The sequence below is a fragment of the Tigriopus californicus genome, chromosome 6 (assembly GCF_007210705.1).
Source record: "Tigriopus californicus strain San Diego chromosome 6, Tcal_SD_v2.1, whole genome shotgun sequence".
In the NCBI taxonomy this organism is placed as follows: Eukaryota; Metazoa; Arthropoda; class Copepoda; order Harpacticoida; family Harpacticidae; genus Tigriopus; species Tigriopus californicus.
In genome coordinates, this window is record NC_081445.1 from 1,185,090 (window position 1) to 1,188,182 (window position 3,093).

Genomic DNA, 3,093 nt, shown 5'->3' on the forward strand with positions numbered 1-3,093 from the left:
CGTATTGAGATGACTGTTTACTTCTGACTAGACTGGGTTCTTATATAGTGACTAGATTGATAGGTGCGAGCACGAGCATTTACAATCACACCAGGTATGTATTTAGATATCTTTCATGGGCATATATTAGTGGGTAAGGAGGTCAAAAACTCAATTTTGAAGGCCAAGGGATTGCCCTGTCGGCCCATGGGACCCACACCAATATCCATGGGTGAAAGTAGCCGCGAAAAGACCGATCGAATGGACGTGAGGACCTGATCGCCATTCATGCAAGCAAAATCCAGGCGACGATCCAGATCCCCGAGCCTCAGGTTGGTCATGTTGATTTGGTTCTGGAGATCGTCCCGCTCTCGGCGTGCTTCAAGGAGACCTAGGGCTAAACCAACCATGCTACCGATTGCCAGCAACGCTACTCCGCCCAACTGAAAACAGAGTCTGGTAGTGCGATAAAGCACTCAATGGTTTTGTATGACACGGTAAAATTGATTTTACGGAAAGATTACGTTAGTAAGTCCCAAGGGGTTAGAGATAATACCGGTTGAAGTCAGTTTTGACCTATTTCGGCCAGTGGAGAGCAAAAATGATATTATTTATTTGAAAATGCTGATGTAAGTCTAAAATAAAAGACATGGGTGAAGAGGGGAGCTATTTTGAAAATGAAATGATGTGTGCACTTTCACGCTTGATTTTTTTTCCATTTTTTTCTCGATAGCGGGCTTTGAACGCATGTCATATGGAAAGGGTGCACGGGTCGCTTGACTGCTTTATTGAGATGGCGATAATCAGTGACAAGCCTCACTTTTTTGCCATCCGGCTTGCCAACAAAGTGGGTGGGAGAGCACCAGGAGGTTGGCCAGGTGGCTCTTTCAATGGCTTTGGCTGAAATAAGTTCTGATATCAAACTATCCGACATTTTGCGAAAATGGATGGGAATGGGACGGCCTAATGTACTCTACAATAACCTCCTCCAGAGTCCGTCTGGTTTGATCAGGAATCTCAATCATGAAACATGTGCCAGTCCGCCATTCGACTCCGCCAAATACCCATCTAGTCACAGGCCACCTTAATTGATTATGTTTGGCTTTAGCAATTACGTTTTCGTCGATTTCCACTTCTTCCGGCACTTCTTCACCATCATCATTGATGAAAATTCCTCCAATTTGTTGTTCATGGGCTTGTACATACCCCTGTTGACAGATAAATTTAAAAATATTAGTAAATGGCATGATATTAAAGAATGCTTTGTTCAAGAAATGATGTGGTTTTAGTATAATTTCCTGTACCTTGTTGAGTTCCGCCTCTTCCTCATGGAGGCTGAATGGTTGTTGCAGCAGGTCATGGTTGAACGAGTCAGCTTTCCTGTAAGCCATGGGAAAGCACATCTGTCCACCACCGGCCCAACGTTCATCAATTTTAAAGGTGTCCATGAAGAGTTCGATCGTCTTTCCTGGTCAAGGGCCGGCATTTTGATGACAATAATTATTGGGGAAGATATTTCTTATTCAGATTCTCTTCCTCTCTCATAATATCCACGGGAATATTACCTAGCACAAGCAAGCATTTGCAAGGATGCGTCGGATCAATTTGTGAGACTCAGTTCCTTGGGAATGTCTCCAAATTTCACAGCTTTCCAAGACCTTATCTATCACCAATGAAGGGCTGGAGAAGCTACTTATGATGGATTACAACGTCTCTATGAGCATTGGGGTGGCATTTGGTTGATGTCTGGCCCTCAAGCAGACAAACGTTGGGCAATCCAACAAAGTGGAGCCACTTGTCAAACCTTGCGCGTCTCTGACCAGGGTCTCTACAGCATACATAGTCTCAAGACATTTTGAGTTTAACACCTCCCAACACATCCGAAACATGGCTCTTGGGCGCAAAGGGGTACAAAAACCTAAACAAACTGATGCTGTGGTCGTATTACCGATGGGAAAAGGGAAAGTAGCAAGTCATCACAGACACCCAAGCTCTACTTGTTTACAAGCAAAGCTTGGCCATGTTCTAGAAGTTGAGCAAGATTAACCCAAGCAGAGATCCGTTACTAAAGTAGGGGACCCATACAGTTAGCTCAGGAAAACCGTAAAATGGGGATTTTTTGTTTGTAGTTAAAGTCAGATTGCCAGAAACAGACCGAGCGTAAAACCGAAGCCATGTTGCAGCATCACTGTTGGTGCACATTAGTGATGGGATCAAATCAAATTTCAAATTCAAGGTTGCCAGAAAACATGGAAAGTGAAAGCACCCGTCCATTGCATCGCAATGCAAAAACTTAGCTTTGAGCAAAGAGGCAACCCTGGTTTTACGAAAGAAAAATCAGGGTTAGATTTTTGAGGCTAACTAACCGGTTTCCGAAATTCCACCAGTTATGTCACAGGCCATTGAAAATGTAAATTGGTCGCCCTGGTCGCAACCTCCCATGATTATTAATTTGATCCCCATCAGTAGTGCACATTACTGCTAGTACTGTAAAAGTTGATTGAATTTGCCCTGATATAATATTTGTTGCGTAAGTTTGGCCACACCATTTTCCCTCTAGTGTCTGTGTACAAACCCAAGTTGAGGCAAGTTCCTTTTTGAGCAAGTTAAGCACCGAATTACTTGTCTCGTCGGTGCTTGCTTCACATCAGTAGATTGTGTCCTGTAAGTCTTAAGCTGGACACTTGGACACAGTCGTATCCTCTCGTCTCGCCTCACCCGTCTCACCACGATGGTCAAAAAACCTTGTCACGTATTGACCGAAATACGCAAATCCATCTGAACAGTCTTCTACCTCGCAAAAACCATAAGAAGTAATTTTGACGTGATTGATTTATTGAAGTCTGGCTCAAATTTGTCGCGCATATGGCTATTAGTTAACAAGATTTGCTTGGATATTTCTGTTGGAATTCAAAAAGGCTTTTGAACCGCTGTGGCAGTCAATGATCAACGAAGAATCCAGCTTTAGTCTGAACTACTGATGGGAAAAGGGCAATTAGCAAGTCATCACAGACACCCAAGTTCTACTTGTTTACAAGCAAAGCTTGGCCAAGTACTAGAACTTGGGCAAGCTTAACCCAAGCAGAGATGCGTTGCTAACGTAAGGGGCCCAGA